Below are 23,243 nucleotides of genomic sequence, written 5' to 3' on the forward strand. Positions count from 1 at the left end.
GTTAGTTTGGCCGGACATATCTTATTTTACTCTCGTTTCTTCCTTTTGATGTCGGGGACAACTCATAAATATTATATGTGGCATAAACTGTCTGCAAATGCAAATTTTTCTCGTTGTTTTTTTTTTGTTTGTTCCTTGTTTTCGTTTATGTTGCTTGCCGCAAAAAAAAGAGCAGAAAAACATGAATATAAAATAAATAAATAAATGATGCCTGGCAAGCTGCGTGCTGTGAGTAAATCGGATTTATGTTGCATTTGCATTTTTAAATAAAACATTAAATATTTTAATGCATTTGCATTGCCAAGCAATTGCTGTTGTTCTCTTTTGTTATTGTGGTCAGTCTAAAATTCAGAGCCTTAAGACTTTAAAGGGGTTACGTAGAGAACATTAAATTGACATTCTAAAGTCAATGTTCTAGTTGCAGTTTTTGAGGAATTTATATATTTTTAATCTACAAATATTTACTCACAAAAGCACACAATTAGAAATTTATTTATTTCCAGGAAAAAATTGGTAAATTCATAAAAATGAACTGAAGATAGAAGTTCAACAGCAACTTATGATTGTGCAGTAAATTGTTAATCATGTATATAAAATACAAGTATGCTTCCTATAGACTCCGAAACCATTCAGCTTCGATTCGATTTGGATCACATTTTGTGGCAATATTCAAAATAGTCCTGTGTGTGATCCTGTGAATTTTCGTTGTGATTGGATAAACATATTTTTTTTTTTTAGATTTTTCAATTTTTTTTTTTAAAGACTTGGCTTTTCTTATAAATTACTTCATTAGTGAATTTTTTGTTTGTTTCAATACAGTTTAAAGCGGACCAATAAAAATATCTTTTAGGGAATAAAACCAATCCAAAATCTATAAATCTGAAAACTAGTTATGCTTGCAACTTGTTGATATCGCAATTAAATAGACTGTTTTCGGTATGCTTCAAGGATAAAATGCAAAAAAGTAACTTTTTTTCCAACGTGAAGGTGTTCTTTTATCAAAGTTGTGTTCTCATCTGGATCTGAACCTTTACAAATATTGAAACGTGAACAGCCAGTTCATTGGCCTAAAGCGAATTATATTGATTATGTTGCCATTTTCCATTTCCACACTTTCATTTCCGGGCTGTGTCAAATTATTCAAATACTATACATTCCAGCTAACATAATACGATATAAATGCACATAATCATAAAAATTACCAGCCATAAAAATTATATTGTGTGCACATTTCGAGGCATATAGTAGTCAAGCACGTGCTTAAATTTGCAATACAAAGCAAACACATTTAAATGCAAATTCAAATATTGCAAATACCATAAATAAAAATGCAAATACATGTGTACAAAGGTAAAAAAAACTGCACAATGCCCAATAGAACACACAAATGATGACGTTAAAATGCAAAAATATTTTTTCGCAGCTGTCGAAAGCAGACAAAACTTCGACGCTTCAATTACAAGCAAATTTCATGCGCATAAACTAAAAGGCCGGCAACGCCGGCAAGGGATGGAGATCAGGTCACAGGGCACTGTGCTGAGGAACATATAAATTTCATACACTCACACACACATACACATAGAAATGTGCTATGGACGCAATGCCCAAAGATAACATTAAATTTTTAGACACTTGCGCGGTTTTTATTATGTTATTTTTTTTCGACTTTTCGCACGGCATAAAAATGCTCAAGCCAAGGCAAGTGCGGGAGATAGCCGCTACACAGTTGAGCAGCAAACGTTATAAATTTTAAAAGAGAATGTGGCGTAGAAGATAAAGCGGGGGTGTCTAAGACACAGACAATAAAAGTTGCGTACAATGGGCAATTGAGGTTCGTAGATGTTATGAAAATTTGGAGAAGCTATTTCAAAACTAACCTAACTCAAAACTTTATTCTCGCATTTGTACCACTTCTGGATCGAAATGCCTTACAACAATGCGCTTCAGGGGTCTTCCATATTAATCTCTTTTAGTAAGCTAGCGTAAGATTTTATCACTGGAATATTTTAATAAAAATATATTGTTTATTTCTTAGTTTTGTGAAAATTTGCCGTAATACGCTTATATAGTTTTTACATTTTCTCACTTTTCACAAATTAGGTGGTTTACATTGCGTACAGTGCGTACTTTTTCAAAATTTGCTCACGCGTTGCTCGTGGGTACCAAATGAGCTGCTCAATGAGCAGTTTCTACACCCCGAACCCTTCGTTCCACAAGTTATTTATGAAATATCAAAGATGAAAAGGAAAGTTGAAATTTAGTCCTAAAATTGATGGTTGATAGAATATTTATAATTTCAGTAGCTCTATACTATTAATAATGCTTTAAATATGATAATTTGTCAAAGCTTAGGGCAAATAAAAATTACAAATAAACAATTTCCTCTTAAGATAAAAATAACTTAAATATTTGAAGTTTTTTGCATTTGTAGTTGTTTTAAATGTATTTCTCGTTGCTGAAAATGATTATAATTTGAACGAAAGCAAATTAATATTTGCAGTTTTGACTACCAAAGTCCTTCATCAGTTGAAAGTACAGGGTGCGCCATCTTTTATGTATTAATATTATGTACTATATAATATTGAATAACTTTGTCATTAGTGAACCGATTGACTTGAGTAGACCAGTGTTGAAAATCTAAGTTCAAGAAATTGTACAGAACCAAATTAAATAAAAATATCTCATACTTGAAAATTGGTTGTTTATTTTCAAAGATATTCAATGTTTACGTTCATGTTCATGCGAGTAGTAAATGAATTGCATAAGTGATTTAACTTTTACAATATAAATAATGGAATTAAATAAATGCAATAAAATAAAAGTTTAGAAATACGGTATTAAAATTGAATATTGAAATTGTATCGCAAATTGCTAATCGAAGAATTAAAGGTATATATTTTCAAACTGTCCCACTGTGCAACGACCGCAGCACATTGGCACCTGGCTGCTGAAGACGCATAAAAAATGTACTAAATGGAGTCTGGCGCGCGCAAAAGTGTGTCTATATATAGTACAAGAGTATGTGTGCATCGCGATGTGAAGCTATTGGTGGCCACATTTTCAATCTGTGAGGCCAACGGCTTGGCCATGAAGTGGGCATGGCAGCTGTTAATGCATTTTATTTTCGTATACATAGTGGGGTCGTTCCCGAATTGCAATTAAATGTTACGAAAAATTCTAGCTGCAACTAAAATATTTTGTTTTAATTATAAAGTTGCTCATTGCAAGAGAGCTGACAGTTTGAAGTTCATTAAAAATAGCACAGACACAGGCACACACATACACTTATACATAACAAAATATACACATAGGAATACTACTACATATATGTGTATGTATGCGTGGGCATGGCTGCTTTATTTGATGCTCATTTAAGTTAATAAAATGGTGCGCAGACGACAACATGCTGGAATGCAGCTGAAAAAAAGAGAATAAACCGGATGCAGTCTATGGCTTGTGCGGGTATTTAGTTTCTAAATTAATTAAATTGCTGTGAAAAATAATACCAAATTGGACAATAGCCTTGTTCAGGTTTCATTGTTGCCAGCCTGTGTGCGAATGAATCCTTGAAATGTGCTTTAACATAGAGGGAGAACTTTAGTTAATGGTCGCATAAATAACTGCATTAGCTGAGTTAATGATTGGATCATTGATATAGAGATTTAAAAGGGGAGTGAATAAAAAGGGGATGTTAAGCTTAATTATTTGAGAATTTCCATAATTTTACTTTGACCACTTCTACCTGTTAACTGAAATAATAGGAAGCATAAAAGATGCGTTCTTTTAAGAATTTGCAATGCGAGTTCAAAAAGTATTTCTATTAAATAAAGTTGAGGTGAAGTAGTCTTATCTGGATTCTGGATTTAGAAACTGATAGAAAATTTGGAAAAAATCCCAACAAATTGTAAAAACTTTTTCTAATATTAATTACATTCAACTGTTTTATCATTATTGTTAACTTAACTGCCTTGAAATCCTCAGTAACATGACTTATAGATTATGTAATAGGTATCAAATAAATACACAAACGAGTTGTTAACTAATGAGTTTATAATGAATTTGAAATCGATTACTAAGTATTTGAAATTTTCAATTCAATTCAATTCAGTTTTATATTGTGGAATGTGTGGCTTAATTTAGATGGCTAGCATAAGATTGTATGATAAAAGAACCCTTTTTCAATACCTTTCCAAAACAATTTCTAAATACTATAATTAATTGCAGCGGTGAGAGCACAAATCAGTTTGATTTTCTAACTAAATAAATGTTACTTTCCAGCAAATATGTTGCCATCTCGTTTCACGCTCTGTCTTAATTTGTTGAAAATGCAATTTCCATACGAATAATATCATATGCATATATCTATATATCTTTATGTACGAAGCTGTCACAAATCAAGCAAACTAATTGACTGGCAGTAATTTGCTTTTAGCCTCGAGTGTTCAGTGCGAGGAGCAGCAGTTTTTAATTCAATATGTCAAACCGTTATCATGGTGCCGCGACGTTCTCATGCTCATCCATTTTGTTGTTGCCATCGTCACCAGCAACACCAACATGCAGGCGTTTGGAGTTTGTGTGCGGCATGCAACAGCCGTGGTGGCCGATGCCGTGGCCGACACTGTCGTGGCAACCATGATAGACGCAGTCAACAGCTGTCAGTCAAGCTAGGCGCGTTTTGTTCGGTTGAGTTGGCTGCCCTGCTCGTTGGCCGGCTCGCTCCCAGTGCGCTCGCGTCAAAATGCCAGTCAGAGTAGTAGACATTCAGTCAGTCACTTAGTCAGTCACTCAGTCATTCAGTTAGTTAGTTAGTTAGCTAGACTTGCCACAAAACCATCGGAGTCAGGCATGGACGGCAGCAAATGGAAAAACTGTTGTCTGCTGCAGTTGAAGCCTAATTTAATTGCTGCACGCGCAACTAAAAGTCCTGCCTTTAACTAAAATGCATGGCTTATTATAGTTGTACTCCGGCTGTCCCAATTAAGGTAGTGCATCAAAAAAGGTTCTAAGGTTTTAAAGGTATAAATACATTTTCAAATAGATCTGGGGTTTATCTATAATTTGAAGACAAATAGGTGGTGGTTTCGAAAATATTGGTTTTGTATAATGTACACAAAAACGAAATAGGATTGATATTGCTAAAAATAAGTCCTTAAAAATGTTTATTTCATTGAGTGATGTATCAATATTATGTTTCATATTTTATTCGGTTGTCCATGGCTTCGTTTTTGGTCTTCAAAGTATAACAATAATATAATATAGTTATATATATACTTATTTGCTGTTCAAAATTAAAAAAAAAAAAATCATATACCATGTTTTGATTGGACTATTTTGTTTCATGTGTATTTAATCAAAGTATTAAAAAAAATATTTATAAAAAACTCGCCACTTACAGGATCAGTTTTTAGCATAAATTTGTTTATCCCAAATGTAATATTTTTATTATTTAATGAAAATGCATCTAGTATTTCAATTAAAATATTGGTGAATCCGATTTCATGAGCCCATTTCATAATACCTATAAAATGGGCAATGAGCCATGAATGCCGGCGTTTAAGTCAAAGGCACTCTGCAAAAATGTGTGAAAAGGCTTCGGGTAATAAACTAGACTGATAAATTATGGGGTTTAATATAATCAATAATCTCAATTCCACAGCCATTGCCATCCATTGTTCATAACCCGCATATAATTTGCACTGCCTTGCCACAATATGCAAAACATTTAAACATTTAAATCACGCAACACTCGACACAATGGGGCAACATAATTTGTATAAATCGCTGTCGCATAAACAGAAGAACAAAAGGAAAAACTGTGCATATTTATGAATGTGTTTCCACCGCATTGCGGCGAAAACTTCAACAAACAAACGAAGCGAATACATTTTATAAAATATGCAGTAAGCGCTGATATTAAATCATTATCAGCTAAAGGCAGGAGTTAAAGCAAAAACAAAAAACAAAAAGAAACATAACGGACGGGGCGGCCTGACAGTTACAAACATATTACAAGTAATTCAACAGCGTCGCCGACAAGAAGCAATAACAAAAATAACACCAACAACAAAATACGTGGAAATGATGCCAAAAGCAGTGTTGTCGCGTCTTTGAAACGGAAAAGAACGGGCGTCGAAATCGGGCGGACATTGTACGATAAAGTTGTCATAGTGTAAAACAAACAATTCATCAGCGTCAATGTGATAAATTATATTTCCACCGCACAGAAATTACTTTAAATTTTTATCATGCCGAAGAAGGAAGGGTCGACAAGGAGACGAACGGAGTGAGGCACTGACAGATAGCAACTGTGGAGCTGCAGCAGAAATATCGAAAAGTAGCCCATGATAAATGACTTGATTCAATTGAATTATAAGCAGAAAAACAGACGAGCAGTCAAACAAGAGACGAGAAATTGCTGCAACAAGCGAATATTACAAACAAGTTCATGTACGCAAATGGAAAGAAATGCTGCGAGAACCCAAACAAATTACTGTTGAATTTGTGTGGGAAAATACAAGTAATACAAGCAATAAAAAATGCTGCCAAGTGTAAAACCGTCAATTAAATAAATGCCAAAGTGCAAGATTTCTTGAGACCGCAACTTATTGCCTCGAGTTCAAATTATACTAAGCTTGAGGGAGTATGTCGGTTGTTTAATGAAGGATGTAACGAAGAGCATTTTTTTTGTTTTTTTTTTTTTTTTGACAATTTATTTATTTATTTGTAACTATTTAATTGTTTTTTTTTTATGTGTGATTGTTTGCATTTCTGAACACCCCAAATTCATAGGTATTTATAGAGCTTAAATTTGTTGTAAACATATAGATAGTTATCATATAACGATCATAGAATGAATTATGGGAAAATTTAAAATATCAATGGTCGTGTTGACGCCTCGTAGTGGTAGTCATTAGTTACTTTAATAGCTGCGATTTGCGAATATTTGCAGCTTGGCATATTTTGCATATTTCTGGGGCCTTTATGCAGCTCATATATGCTTCAGATTTAGCTATTATATCATCTATCGGCAAATTATTCTTGAATTTGTGAGATCAAGAAACGATCAACAACTAAGTTAGGACATTAACAAACAAACATATACAAAGAATTTTTCTATGCCCTATTTATTCTTCCTTCAAAGCTTATATTAAATCTTTTGCAACTTTTGTGTATTAAGGAAATATGTTTATTTATTAATTTAAAATAATTAAACCAAACACAAATTACGTTTCAGGTTAACTCAACTTTCGTTGTTTTTTTTTTTTTTTTCATATAATACTTAAAAGAGACATTACGTTTCCAAATATATGCAAATTGTTTATGAAACTGTCTAGAATAATAAAGAGAGAGCATTATATAGTCTAAACTTTTGTATTCGCACTTTTCTTTTGGACAGTTTTCGCAGAGCTGTCAAATGCAATTAAGCTGGGCGAGTTCTCCAAACCACAAAACGCAAATAAGATGAGGCAATAACAGCAACACCAACAACAATAACAACTGTCTAATGCAAAAGACGTTAAGACAACAAAATGTCCTTTATATATATTTGTTTGTTTGTGTGTGTGTGTGTGTGTTTTATCATGACCGTTCCAATTAGATGATGTTGCCGCTTCTTATTGTTGTGTATCCTCGCTGCTGTTGCCACCATTGTTGTTGTTGTTGGCATCATCTCATCGTCCTTGGTGTTTATGTAGCTAAAGTCGCTTTTAATGGCATTCTCCTTGTTTTTTTTTTTTTGCTTTTGGCTTTTCTTTGAATTTTTAATGTATTTTCATTTTGAAAAAGTCAGTGAAAATGACAAACAATAACGTGGCGGCTGCCTTTGCCATTGCCGTGGCTTGATTTTTTTTCACCATCGAAAAGTGGCAGAGAAATAAGCCCTAATGCGCATCAGCTTCAAGTTAAGATTTTAATTTGGCGCATAAATTATAATAAGTGGCGCATTTATTTATTTATCGCCTGATTTTTGTGCTACTTAAGGGATTTGTAATTTGTGAGCTAACAAATTGTTAGCCAACAACACAGCGGAAGCAGTGAAAAGAGAAAACCGCTTGTGGCTTAAATGGCGCACTAAGATTCAGAACAAAAGAGCAGATACTGATGGTTTTCCTATACCACGTACATCTACAAAGTTTGCATGTAGTTTAATAGATGTTCGCCATGCCAAGTTGTTACAAGTTATGGCCTTTATGATAAAACAAAAGTTTCTGACGAACTGTTGTTACGCTGAACATATTGCACAGATAAGAAGTTTCTTGCAAAATGTGAAGATTACAGCAATAATTGGAGAGCGATGGAACAAGTGGAGTGTCAAATTGGGAATGAAGATATGGATTAGAAATGCGTATTATATGCTGTAGAAGACTAGAGTAAATTATTAAATTTGAAATGTTAAATAGTGGACTGTGCTTCACATTTAACTCAATTCACAATGCAATGTTAAAGCATGCAGCAAATTAAGTTTTTGTCACACCTAATTACGTGTGGACTCGTTACGAATACGACAAGTATATAAAGGTCTGTTACACTCAGTGTCGAACATTAGTGGCTCTCAAGGAATTTTTAACAATGCATCTCTTTCGTCTATTCTTCATATTGAGCTTATTTGTGGGTTTCGCTCGAAGTCAACTGTGCACGTGTTGCGTCAAAGGTAACCGACCTATTGTTGTACTCTGCTCCGACACGACCTGTAAAGGAATTACTCCAATAACTAAATCGTTAAAAACACCGATCTCCGCATTGTGTCCATAATGAAGCCATTTGTTATGACTTCTAAGAAATAGTCCGGAACTTGACGGCAGGACATGGCCTTTTAATTTATATATTTTATATAATATGTATGTTAAATCAATTAAATAAAGCTGCTAGTGTTGCGCATCAAAATCAATTCATGTGTTATCCTATTTAATTCCAAAAGACTAGACTGATTCGGCAAATGTGAAAAGCGAAATCATATTTAAATATTTGAAAATCCGCTTGTTACATTTAGTGAGCAGAACTTTCACTTTTTCATGCAAATTATATATTTTTATCACGCTATAATGATCCATTAGACTCGCTGATGAGATTAAATTTCCAGACTATATCACAAACCCAAGGAGTTGAACGAAGTTTTGGCTGTTTCTTAAAATTGACAAATCCAGAAACAAATCGAGCTGGTAATTTTGATCTAAATCTTTCAGTTTATGATCAAAAGAAGCCTTCTCTCTACCCTCGGTCTCTCGTATTTATCAATGCATTGTTGCCTCGTCTAGTCAATAACAATTTGCAATGTGCGTAACTCAATTGAAATTGCCAAACTGTGAGGCTATAAGTATGTGCTTCACAACCTTACACATGGCAAAGGCAACTCGCGACCAATTTGTCGACGCATAAGCCATACATGCCACATGCCGCAAGAAAAATACGAACAACAACGATGACAGTACTGAAGAAAAAATCTCTGTGAACAACATTGAGTAGAAAATTCAAATTCTCGGCAGCTTCAAAAACTTCAATCATGCATAAATTTTTATTGAGAAGCATTAAAGCATATGCTGTCTTCTTTTCAAACATGACGTCAAGCCATTACCAACACGCCCCATGCACAAATTTATGATACCGAGTACAGTTCTTACGAGTATATATATATAGATGATATTGCCTCTTCGTCGTCCTCCCCATATTTGTTGCTGTTGCTATCGTTCCTTCTGCCACTTGTTCTCAATAGACTTGTCTGTCTGGCAGGCTGGTCCGTCATGTCACTCCTTCTGGCGCCTCACGCAGCATCATTGTCAATGTTTTTACATAGTTTCCTGCTGTGTTTGTTATGGCAACTGTTCCTTGCTGCCGCTCCTTGTATCGTTTAACTTCGTACACACACATATAAACATAAACATATTCAACAATTTATGCGCACACAAAAAACTTTAGACAAAAATTGATATTTTATGGTTATGAATTATTGCCTGCGATTATCTGCCAACAATGCCAACAACAAAAAGATTCGCATAAAAAGCGATTTATGAAAAAAATGTGACAAAATATGTAAGTAAAACGCTCAAAATATAAAACAATCTATATATGTACTTATATATACATATTGAATGAGCTTTTGAATAAACGGCATAAACGTATGAGCTGATTGTACAATACACCTGCAATTTATATGAATGTGTGAGTGAGTGTCTGCGGGAAAAGTTTCAATTGAATTTACGCAAACAGTTTTGAAATGCAATACAGATATGGAACAATTGCATAACATATTGCAGTACTCAAATGTAATTGTTCCATGTATAGTGTGTGCAATGGATTAGAATGGATTTTGTGCTAGTAGTTTTTTATTGTTGCTGTAATATGCGTATTGTCTGTGTGTATGTGCCTTTATGATAAATTTGTGTTCGAAATTGTAACTGATCTCAGTTGATAAATTGTTCTCGTCAATAAATTTTCAAATGTCAATAATGTTGCTTGCAATAAATTGATGGAATGTGTGCTGTTGAATAGCAAGTCAGTAAGCAATATTTACAAGATTTTTGTTATTCTTCATATTTTTATTTAAAACAAATATACAATTCGTTATTTATATATTTAACCACTCGCTTAAGAGCAGTGCACAAGCCACTATTAATCCGTGTATTAAATGTATTAAAGAGAGATATTGTCAATAAATTAGATTCAATAAGTTTTGTGATTTTCTGACATTTTTTAATGTGATGTTGGAATAAAAGTGCAATTGTTTTGAATACAAAATCTAGTCTTAATGGATCCGTTTGTAAATAAATAAATACTCATAACATTTTTCTTATTTTTCTTACAGGTACGTCAAACCTTTACTTGTAAATGTAATTCTGATGAGTGAGTAATTATCAAATGCCAAATCAATGTGCTTTTAAGAATACATTTTAATCGTGTACAACATATACTTGAATTTAAAACTAATTTGGACTACTATGTCATAGAAACAATCTAGTTTGATTCTGATTTAGGACAGCTATATCATTCTGTGTAAATCCCAATTGACACAAATTGATATACAATGTCCTATATAAATTGTTAAATAAATACATTAGATCTGAATTTGAATATAATTCGACTAAAAATATATTTAAAAAATTAAAGGAGCCAATTTTTTATATGATTTATAAAATCTATTAAATTGATAGCAATTGTGTATCTTTGTCACACATAATAGCGTGTTATTTAACGCCGAGAGTCTCTTGCTTCTATTGTAAAGGTTCCTGTACACTAATATCAAATTGATTCTAATAAAAAAACGAATCAACCGCTTGGCGCCTGAGCTGCGTGATATGTGCACTAATATTTAATCACCTTTCATTTGTCACCCCCAAGTCGTCACCCCAAGCCGCATTCTGCTCTGTAAAAATAACGTTGCCTATTTATGGGCTGCAATTTAGCTACTCTCTGGCCTATTGGTTCGTGCCTGCACTCCATAAAGCTTTACAACAACCCTCGTTTGTGCTCGAAAATGCGACTTGTGCCAAACAATGTGCGTTTACTTTCATATGCAAAACCTTTCTGCCAACAAAGTCGCCTCCATAAATCACGCTAAACATAAAATTATGTGCACAGAGAAAAAATTGAGGAAAGCAAGTAAATCCTTGGTGCGATGCCAGCCTGCCTAAGGCAGACAGAAGCAAAGCGAAAGCTGCTACAATTATGTGTTTAATGCATAAATCAAAAACTCATTTAAAATTAAATCACGGCATTCAACAAATCACAAAAACAGAAACAAAAACACACATGAAACATACTACACATACTATGCGTATATGAGTGTGCAATTATATAATACAAGTGTGCCTAGGTGTGTGTATATGTATAGTAAGTGAGTATGAAAAATTCAAAAGCTGCGTACAAGTTGAACAACAGCACGAAAAGCAGCAGTCAACGACTGTATAAAATGTTTATGCAGAAATAAATTGAATGCCGCTAAAAGTAAACGCGTTGAATGCCTCGCATTCTATCTCAATGTTGCTGTTGCTGCTGTGCTGCTGATGTTGCTGTTGCACGGCTATTAAAAATAATGTGACTGTATTTTATGCCAAACACCTACGCACATGCATACTTATCAACAATGTTCTTTATATACCCTGCTGCCAAAAATATGAAATTATACAAAGTATTTACATTTTGCATTTGTGTTCTATTTATTTTTATTTTATTTTATTTGTTTAAGGTTTTTATTTAAATTTTAAATATTTTTTGTTTTTCAAATTTATTTAATATTTTTCAATTTTTTTTTTACTTTTTTAATTAACAATACAATGTTTCATGTCGTCTGGTTAGCTGCTGAACTTATAGCGAACCAGTTTTTTTCCATTATTGGAAATCCAAATGAAATAGAGACTAGATTTTAAAATCCAACTAAAACTTTACCAAAATATATTTCCTTTTCGGAAAATAATTCAACATGTAAATCAGTTTAGCAAAAAAGAAATGTCGCTGCCAATTATAATTGATAAAGAATAATTAAAAATAAATTTATTGAGCTTGATCAAGAAATTTTATTTGTTCCTCATTAAAAAAAAAAAATTATGTTAAAAAAGCAATAAGCCAAAATTTATGTTGTGTTATGCCATCTTTATTTTTTTTTTGCCTGCTTAAAGGTCCGACTATAAGACAAAAGGTATTACGATGTCTACCCGACTCGACCTTAACATTCCACGTTACATGTTTTTATTTTTAAAGAAGCAACATTGCTGACGCCATTACATATATTGCCATATATAGTTGAGTGTTGGGGCAGCTTCAGCTGAAGTCGAAGGGTAGGCATGAATATTACAGCGCGAAGGGAACAATGTTGCTGTTGCTGTTACCACCGCCACTGCCACCGCCACATGTCAACTGTCAGCAGTTGTGCACATGAAATTCATACACTCACACTCACACACACAGAGAGAGTGACGCAACACCTAGACAAATGAGTGTATGTGTGCGTTTGAATGTGCATGTGTGTCTCAACAGGAAGTGAAACGTGGAATGCTCGCCAAGGGGCACTTGACAAGGCTTGCTGATGAATTGGAGAAGGATAAGGAGAGTGGACGGGTAAGAGGTAGAGTTTCAGGCTCATAGACTGCAGCTGTGCAACTTCAGTTAAGACTTAAGAGTGCGTGACTCTGCACTTTGGCACAGTGGCTGCTGCTTTTGCTGCCGTCGCAGTTGTTGCCTCTGCTGCAACTTTTTGTTGCTTAAAAAATGTACGCAAACATGATGACGCCTGCACATGGGCGTTCATTCGTGTCTATAGCATATATATACATGTGTAAATATATACTTTCATGAGTGTTGGCTTAGCGCATTTTGTGCCAGTTAAAGTGCTGCAACAAAAGAAAATAAATGAAGTAGATATTAACTAAAGCCATTTATGCGTAAACCTACAACTAAGTTCTTTAAAGATCCACTTAGCAGAAGAGAGCTTTAAGAGTTAAGAGTTATTGCTGACTTATTTAAGCTGTTGTTTTAATTTTTGTATCTCAATTAGCCTTTTTTATAGCGCATAGTTTAATTATAAATGAATGATTACATTTCTTTGTCCATTTGCAAAGTGTTCTATCAAAAATAAAAGCAAGCAGCCTAAGAAAAAAAGTTTACAGCAAATGATTTTTTTTTTAATTTATAAAATTTGATGAAAATGAAACTAATTTCATGAAATAACTTTTATTAGCAGAAATACTTATAAGTGATGGTTTTTCATCGCAAATATTGAAATTCCAAAAATGTTGCATACCATAGGGCGCTTGATGCACAGAAGGACTCACCAATTCAAACAAATTCCTTTACGAACAAGCTGAAATCATTAGTGTTTTTTTATATTTTCTTAATTTATATAAATTGCTTCATCATTTGATTAAACGATAACCATCTTAAAATATATAGGTACAAAAATGCATTCATTAGTTATGAAATTTTTCCTAAGCGCAGTGTTATTTAAGGCATTTTCTCTATCTATGTATTTAGCACACTGTCTTCCTGCTGAAAGTATTTTGACGCATTCTGTCAAAGACGCTGACGTTGCCTCATTGTCTGGCTGCCTGCCCCTCCTAGCTGTTAGCCAGCTCGACAACCGCTGTGCTTGCAGTTATATGCTCGTATATATACTTGCTTGCTGGCCTGTCAGGCTAATACTTTTAACTCAACTGCTGCAGCATGCCGCCTGCTTGTCATTTTTCTCTAAACCGCACGCAGTTTGCAGTTTGTCTGACGCCCGCTGCCTTTTGTCTTGTCTTTACTTTACACACACACACATATCATGGTTATGACGAAGACGAGAACGACCTTCTCTCACATGACAATTGAACTAGATATGCTTGTAGGGGAAAGTGCAAAGGGGAGAAGGAAAATCTATTATACGAGTATAGTAAGTGCTTGGCTGCCTCAATAGAGCTCAACTAGTATCTAGAGCTAACATGAGTTGCACAACATGTGACCATGTCAAGTGTTTTCCATAAGTTTAAAGGGTGTTAGTGTCAAAAAGGCAAGCGACAGCATTTGTGCTCGATTGCAAAGAGCAAATGCTTTGTTTGATAGTATAATAAAATATATATATACTTGTATATTTTTACAATAGAAGGTGTAAGTATATGTAGGAACTTAAAGAATTCAAATGATGTGAGTGTATTAAGAAATATAAAATTTTAAATTAATAATGATTTGTTTCTAACAGCATGCATAGATATTGATACGGATATACAATAAATATACGTAATCTATTACTCCCTTATAATGATTAGCAGCCTCATTTAAATAATACATAATTGGGACTACTCTCCCCCCACTTTCAGACTTGCTAGTAGTTTACTCTTACTATACATACAAGTATATGCATAAATATACGTATTTGAGTTCCATTGCTAATATGCCATCAAATATTATCACAGAATTTGATGACAAGCAAATATTCTTGGGTAAATAAACACTCCTTTATAAATTTGTAATTTGTGCACTGAATTGGTTGGCTGGCTGGTCAGTCAAAATTTAACTTACACCACTAATCAAACACAAGTCAAGTGACATATGAACCATATTCGTACGAAAATGCCAAGTAAATGTTTGTATACAATTTGATCATGCATATTGAAATGGCAACACTGACACCATAGTTTAGAAAATGTTTGCTCAAGCACACACATCCTTACATAATCCTATTAAAAGTATGCAAATAAACTGACATACACCTTACCAAAATATTCGTTTTAGAGACAGTTCTATCTCTGCTGCCCTGTCACATAATCCTAACTAAATACTGGGCAAGCCCAAGGCGTGTCTGACAGCAATTAAACTAAAAGCAATTAAATGCACAAGCAATAAAAATTAAAATTAAAATATTCAAATTTTCTCAATGCAAATAAACGCAGAAAATTGGCGAAGAGTGAAACCCAACCAGTTGAGAGGCGATGGGTGTACGAGCTCAGTAAAATTGCTCAGATTAGCATATCAATGCTCTGCAGTGCTTAGTGCAGGCGTCTGTGTGTGTGCTATAAAATTTGTGTTAAGCCTTCATTCAACTGTGCAAATGTGTGCGTGTGTACGTATGGGTGTGTAATTGAGTGCAAAGCACACGAAAATGTTGCATGAGGAATATTTTCAAAGGCTTTTTCCATTCGTTCGTTTATTGTTTATGCGCTGCTGCCTCTAAGCAGCATGCTAAGCTAAACGGGTCCTAAATTTTGGGTGTGTTTAGTTCTCCTTTCAACCTCAATCAAAATCATGTGCGTGCCTCGTTTCACAAAAGCAAAACTATAACTCCGATCCCTCGAAAAAAAAGAACAGAAATACGAATAATATGAACGGCAATAAAAAATGAACAAAATATATTAAGTAGCTACGTGAAAGTAACCCTCGCAAATACTGACCAACAAATTTATGAGCCGCAAGCCACTGCCTGCAAAGTGATTTTGGATTATGACATTTGTCAAATAAATTTTTTATGGGCTAATGCATGGATTAGTTCTGATATGCTACGTCATAGTGGTGCCGGTAGTAGTAGTAGTTTAGAAAGGTCAACGCAAAATGTTGGCAGACCTAAATAAAGCAACATACGTATACATATGTGGGACGATAACGCCAAGAAAAAATGTGGATTTAAGAAAATCCTCTGTGTAGCACTGAACCAGAAAATATAAGCTTCTCAGCATTTCAATAAATTTTCAAAGGGTCGAAGCAAAACAAGTTACCTTTTTTTTTTTTGAATTGAGCTGAATACTTCAATTCTATGTATATTATATTCTTTTTCAAAGTTGATACCGATCGGTATTATACACATGTACTTGTATAATGTTAGACAACCCTGCCGACAGGGCTAAGCAGAGGTGATAAGTGCAATTGGGGATTATTATTTGAAATCATATTAAAGGCCTAGATGCATAATTTCTGATAAAGGTTTTTTTTTTAAAGTGGCAGAATTTCATAAATTTCTCAGGACATCTCAGGTCGTCCGCTTTTATGTAAAGAAATTTTAAATGATAAAGCAAGTGCTTTCTTTTTAAGTAGAATTGTCTTAAATGTATTTTTAAAAATCATTTAACTTTCGTATTTCGTTATAAAGTGTAATAAATATATTATAAAGCATTTCAAATATATTACTTGTAGCTTGGAAGTCTCTACAATTGGTCTATGTACTATAATTGACACTGCCCCGTATGCAAAAACTTTTATATTTTCATCAAAAATGGTTTGACTGCCTAAGCTTCAATTTCTATGTCCATAGAAAGGTCAACATTTGTATATACTTGTATGTATGTATGTGAAAGAAGCCATAAGCTGATTTTGGTGCATAACAACATTTTCATTTTCAATTTCCAATACCGTTGCTCTCTTCCCCGAAGTTTATTTATGCAACTTAAAATGTTTGAAACATTTATGCTTTATTGCTATTTTGCATACATAAATACAAAACACCGTCTTGCCAGCCATCAATTTTGTGTGTGTGTATGTTTGCAGGTTTCACAAGCTGTGTTCATCGCCTGCAGCGATAGTAACATCGGGAACAACAAGTACAACAACCATAGCTAGCAATGCCCCCCAACTAGGTCACGTTTCTTCCTTCTACACAAACTACATAGAGCTTTCAATTCGTGCTGCATACTTTTCGGCTGCTACGTTTCATATGTATGGAAGATACGTTTTTCTTGTTCATTGATTCGCACACTTTTCATGCGCTTTGCCATCAGGTTTCTTCTCTTATTCGTACACACTACTTGGTCTTTAGATTTTCTTCTTTTTCAGCTTTCTTTTTCTTCTTTCTTTTTTTGTTGTTGTGATGTTGCAGCGATAAAAATTCAATTTTGTTTATAAGCAATGCTTTTCTGTTGCTCTAGGTAAGAAGCACAAGGGCTGAGCATATTTCTGAAATGAATCTTGTTATTCATGCACTGCACATTAGTCGATGAGCTGGGAGCTAAGTGCTCAGAGATGGGATGTGTTGTGGCTAAACTCATTTAGTGAGTTTGGAGAGAAAATAAAGCGAAAAGCTGGATGAAAATGTGAGTGTGCTTATGTCTGTATATAATGCTATTGACTCGCTGCTACTCATTTGATTATCACTTGAGCATCATGGAAATGCTATTTTGTCTCTAGAGGAAAATTCAGCAGTGCGGCAATTTAATATGATTAAGCAATATAAGACAAATTGGTCTTGAATGGTCGTATAGTCAATTGAATTTGAAGTTTGAATAGAACCGAAAAGTACTTGCTAGAAAAAATGATTTATTTCTGAGATTTACGGGCATTTGTCGACGAAATTATATTCGCAAAAATCTTCGCGAATATTTTGAGCACAATATAAGTATGAGATGAATGTGAGCATCAATTTACAATTGCTATACATAGCTACCAAATTTCTAATTGGAAAATTCAATTAAGAAGATCACGCCAGAAAAAGTACAAATTGTTCACAATTACTGCACAGACAATAAAACTTAAAAGTTGGCGTCAATATTGTCTAAAATATTATTACTGTGAAAAATATTCAGCTTTTCTAAAACGAAACTTAAAGGATAAATAAAATTGTATGTTTCCAATTTTCTAATTAAAAACGTATTAATTATTTATGAATCGGTTAAGTTGGTTCAGTTTGTTGATATGTCAATTGTGAGGCATTGTATCTTTTTTAAAATACGACTATTTAATCCTAATAATATATCTTTTGTAGGCGGCATATGTTGTGTTGTTGTGCTATATTTCAAATAAAATGCAGCCCCTACATAAGGCATTAATGAAATGGTTCTAAAATTCAGTGGCAGGACTTGACCCAATTGTTGCTATAAAACAAAATGAATGTTATGGTTTAATCATTTTGATAGCATGAAACACTCTATTTTATTTGCGTGAGAAATGAGTTTATCATATGCGAAATAATTTATCATATTGAATTAAACACCTTCGAAAACAATGTGCTGGCCATCAACTATACACTCACTCACGTACACACACAGACACTTTAGCATACCTATCAAAATATTTATTTAATTTTAAATAAATGTCGGAGTCAAAATGCGACACCTTAATTAACATGTTGCGTGCACAATACGTAATAAATTTAAATAAAAACAAAAAAGAAAAAGAAAATAGTTACAGCTTCATACAATTGATTTATGCCGCGTTAATTACATGCCAATAATATGCCAGCAAATACATAATTTACATAATGCGTCCATTCAGACATAAAATAAAGTGCAATTAATTAAATGCGTACATAAATTGTCAATGTGTTAAATAAAAAGGAAATAATCAACGATATGTTAATGCATTTAAACATATGCCAAATACTCGTACTTGTCAATTAAAAAGAAAACAATGCAAAATGGGGAAAAGTGAATTCAATAGTGAGCCCTCAACTAAAATGGGTCATAAAGCGAACTGAAAAGCTGCAGAAACGCAATCAGAAAATGCGAAAATGGCCAAAGTCACACCATTTTCATTTTCAAAAGCAAGCTGTGAAAGTGTTCGAAGTGCCACTGGAATAATGTGTCAATAATGTGCGATTATATCGAATACAATCAAGCACGACCTAGCGGAAGGCTAGCAAAAAGGAAATGCCAAGGAAAATATCCTATAAGAGGGTGTTGCAAAAAATGGCACACACAGCACTTGGTGTAAAGCAGCTTTTGAAGTTAATAAAAGCAACGCGCCTTGTGGGCCTTTTCCATTTTCGCCTTTTTGCTTGCCATTCATTTCGCTCATTCGTTTGAGTACTTATACTTATATGGTGCTATACCAACATATAATGTACATACATATATATGTATTGTTTTTCTACAGTCAAAAGTCACGTATTTATTTTTATTTTTTCGCAAGAAAAAAATCAATTGCGCGCAAATTGAGTAAATGTCATTCAGACATCCGCATCCTGTCAGCAACCAACAAACAGGCGCACAAGAGCATTAACAAACAATTGTTAAACACACACACATATATATATATATACAGATACATATATGCACATCCACTTACTTACTTTCTTATTCGACAGCTCAAGCTGGAAAAGTTGAAAGGCAAAGCGAGCTAAGAAAGTGTGACAATGTGGTGGCATATGATCTCCAGGCTAGAGATGGGCGCGTGAATTGCTCTGAAGAAATAAAACTCCACGACTAAATTAACAAGAATAGGTTTCAAGGCCTAATTTTATAGCTAATTTCAAAAGCAGTTTATGTTTTTTTAAAACCTATTAAATGTAATCTGAGCTGTCGTGTGTAATGTAATTTTAAAATGCTGGAGACTGAGGCGTTTTTCAACATTTGCTTTGTTTTGGAAAGCTAGAAATCGAAAACACAAGAACATCTGGCAATCCTTAAATACGTAATATACATAGCTCGTCATATAAAGCTGTGCTTTGCTCTCATTATCATCAACAGCGACAAACAGTTTATTAGAAGCATTCACAACATTGGGTTAAAACAAAATTTTAAATCTTTTTCAAAATTAAGAAGGCTTTCTAATACATAAATTGATGCCATCTTCTTTATAAGTAAACTAGTATGCCTAGTATGCTTTTTTCCTTTGGGTGCAGAGTATAAAAATAAAGTAAAAGCCTTAAGATACTGAAAGATATAGTAAATGATTATTATCGAGGCAACTCCTGGGTCCTTTTTAAATGATGTTGTGGAAAATGTAAAATTTAAAACACGTTGTAGCTTAGTTTTAAATTATATTTTAAATATTTTTATAAATTACAATATTCTTTTTTTTTTTTGCTAGAAATTATTCAGTAATAATCCACATTTCATAAGCATTCATAATATGACCAAAAATCATGGAAACATTTTCTCAAGTCACTTACTATATAGTACACTTAAGGTTACATTCTAGACCCATCTCTTATTACGACACATATGACAACGCATGCATAAATATATAAGTAGACAATTTCAGAGCATTATATATACATACATATGTATGAGGCGTGTCTAGCTGTATGGGTGTATGCCTAACCACTTTAAACACAATCTAATGTCAACAAGACACACATACAGCAAACAGACAAATAGACAGACAGACAGACAGACATACATACAGAAGGACAGAGAGACGGAGAGCTGTACTTATAGAGCTGCAGAGCAGCGAACATTTCATTGCATATGTATGCCGACTTATAAATGTGGTGGTTTAACTTCTATTGGTTTGCATGTGGTGTGGTGTGATGTTGATGTTCATGGTGTGGTTTCTGCGTATCAATGAAGTTGTTAGTTGGATAGATATATGCAGACATATGTGTGTCTGTGTGTGTGTGTGTGTGTGAGCGTGGCTGACTTTATTGGATTATCAGGCAAATTTTATAGCATATACAGTTTATGCAGGCATATTGAATTTCCTGTCCTTTTGCTGCTCCAACTGGCTTTCGCATAAATGGCTTCACTTTAATGAGTTTTCTCGCTTACATTTCAGCTCTATTTTAAATGGATTGTGGGTGGTTGAATATTTCTGGCTGCTGACATTGAAGCATGTCATGAGGTCGCATATGCATTGCGAGCCTTTTGTGTCTGTTTTTTTTTTAAATTTTTATTTAATACTTTGAAATTGGATTAAGGCAAGTTGAGCAGGGATAATGCGGAAACGCAAGTAGTTTGGGCATATGAAGCAGGAAATTAAATGCTATAAGGGAAAGAGAATTGAAATGCGTTATCATTTGAATCAGGGATAGCATTTAAAAAAAAAAAAAAACAACTTTGGTATAAATTGAAAGCAGTAGCTAGAGAAGTGCAGTAAGTTGTGAAAGGTTTTAATGGGCAAGATTTTTGTACTATCATAGTTCAAGTCGACAGAGTAGGAACTTAGTGCTTTAGCTTTATTAAATGAAAAAGGTGTCTATGATAGTTGATTCCGCAACTTCCAAATCAGGTGCGGATCGAAAAATCTCGCAATAAAAAGCCGAATGGCTGCTGATTCGACTAAGTCGGAAAACGAGTTTTATTATATTGATGATGCTTAGCCTAGGTGTGGGCGTGTGCCTTTTTTATGCACACAATCGATACCTCCAATACATTCGATATCTGCTACATTTCAATTACATTTGTGGGTTTCTTATCAATCAGCTATTTACATAAACCACGAAATATCGGTTGAGTAATTCAATTCTGTTTACAATACTACTAATTATAACAAGGCAATTACATAAATATTCTCCCGGCCATGAGGAATTAATGTAAATTTAACTTATATCAGCTTTCGGCGTCAATAATAGTGTTTTTGTGTATATGCGCTTATTGGATTATAATAATAATGCGACACTTTTCAAATCTTATCCTCGCCATACTTCTGCCGTTTACTTAATAATTGATAAACCTATTAAGACCTTCTTCAGATTCAAAATAGAGTACGCAACAAAAAAAAAAAAAAAAAAAAAAACTTAATAATATATAGCAGCGCTTGGGCATCAAAAACCCGATCCACAAATCTGAAAACTGGAATTATCAATACTTTTCTAAATCATATGCTGTACTGGTTTTAACAAAGTATGGGAGGGATTTTAAAAGCGTAGTAATTATGTTACGTACTCTATTTTGAATCTGAAGAAGGTCTTAATAGGTTTATCAATTATAAATTTAAAAAAGTATGTCATCTTTTTTAAAATAGTTCACATAGTAAAGCATTATAACAGTTTTCAGAATAACAAAATTGAGTAATACTTATGCAATAAGTATTTTAATACTTTTATGAATGAATGCCGCTCAATTTAAAACCTTGAATTATTCCTTTCTTAAATATTATTAATTTTTAATACAATATTACAATGAATTATAAAAATGCAATATGCTATGGCAATAGTTTTGAAAACAAAATAATAATAAATAAATACACTTATCAATAAAAATTGAATTAATCCATTTAAATAACACTTAAATAAATTACTACTTGTAACAATCGAAATGTGGCTTATAATAAATGGATGAGTTAAATAAATGGTTTCATTAAGAGTACGTTTAAAATTTTAAGCAAAACAAAGCATAAGCAGAAGCTACTTTGGTTAATTTTATGATTTGTTGGTCCTTTATTACTCGTTCATTATTATTTGATTGACAGTGGAAGAAGCAGTAAGAAAAATGAAATAATAAATATATATTTTATAATGCAATAAATAAATTAAGTCGCTTCATTGAAAATGCATTAAATATTATTCTGCATAAAAAGTCAAATTTGAAACCACAAGCCAACATTTTTTAAATACCGTTTCATTAGACTAAACAAAAGTCTAGGGAATAACCAACGCTGCATATAATGCCAGTAAAAGTAAGCTAACATTTTGTACAGATTTACACGTACACAGGGGTAAATACCAGTACACACACACACACATACACACAAACACTCCCACATAATGACTAACAAACGCCCAGCACGAAACGGTTCGTTTTAATTGTTGAGCCACACAAGTGCTTACACTCAGACAGACCAGACAGGCAAACAAACCTACGAGCTGGCTGGGCCACAACTCCACCGAACACAACACACACACAAACATATCCTAAATGCACTCACATACCTACACACATATATATATAGCGCCAAAGAGCAAACGAACATTTTGATTTCGTGGCATTTTTTTCTGCTCTTTTGGCTACACTTTGTTTAACCCAAATGGAGAAATCAGCTTGAGCTGCATTTTAATTTACACACACATACATAGAGTATATATATAGGAAGCGTAATTTTCTTACGACAAAAACGACAAGGACATAAATAAATACAGCCAGCACTAAAAACTAAAACAAACTCTCTGCTTGACTGTGTCTGTGACGTTGGCAAAT

General features: G+C 33.6%; 1 protein-coding gene across 1 annotated transcript in view; it reads left to right on the forward strand.

Annotated features, from left to right (window-relative positions):
* LOC115623833 (heparan-sulfate 6-O-sulfotransferase 2) overlaps positions 1 to 23,243 on the forward strand; it is a 150,122-nt gene that overhangs the window by 72,580 nt on the left and 54,299 nt on the right. The gene's annotated exons all lie outside the window — the stretch shown is intronic.

The sequence above is a fragment of the Scaptodrosophila lebanonensis genome, unplaced genomic scaffold (assembly GCF_003285725.1).
Source record: "Scaptodrosophila lebanonensis strain 11010-0011.00,11010-0021.00 unplaced genomic scaffold, SlebRS2 tig00000053-arrow-pilon, whole genome shotgun sequence".
Classification (NCBI taxonomy): domain Eukaryota; kingdom Metazoa; phylum Arthropoda; class Insecta; order Diptera; family Drosophilidae; genus Scaptodrosophila; species Scaptodrosophila lebanonensis.